We start from the raw sequence: 418 nt of genomic DNA, 5'->3' as shown, positions 1-418 counted from the left end.
GAATTTTTAATTACCGGGAGTCACTGTGCGCCGCAAAACAATTATTTTTCTTACTGCGCTGTGATTTTCATGACAGTTTCTTCCATTTTTTACAGAGATTAAGGGATGAAAGAGGGTTAATTGATGGGTAATTTAGTTCTCCGTCAAACAGCCTTTTTTTCATCCGAGAGAGAGAGTGTGCGAGAGAGAGAGTGAGAGGGAGAGAGAGCGGACGGCTGACGAAAAACCTCAAATGATTCTTTTTCTCGCATTCAGTCCGTGATGTTCCACAGGCCCGCGCGCACATGCGCAAATGGTCGCAACAATGCTGTTGTGAGTGGGAGCGAGACGGAGACTTCTCTCTCGCACAAAAGGTTCTCATTCCCGGCGCCGGATTTAGGGGTTGGAGCTAGAAAATTGCGTTTAACTTTGAATCCAT

This window comes from Diachasma alloeum, unplaced genomic scaffold, assembly GCF_001412515.2.
Source record: "Diachasma alloeum isolate Michigan unplaced genomic scaffold, Dall2.0 Dall_scaffold_00413, whole genome shotgun sequence".
Lineage (NCBI taxonomy): Eukaryota > Metazoa > Arthropoda > Insecta > Hymenoptera > Braconidae > Diachasma > Diachasma alloeum.
This window is presented reverse-complemented; position numbering follows the sequence as displayed.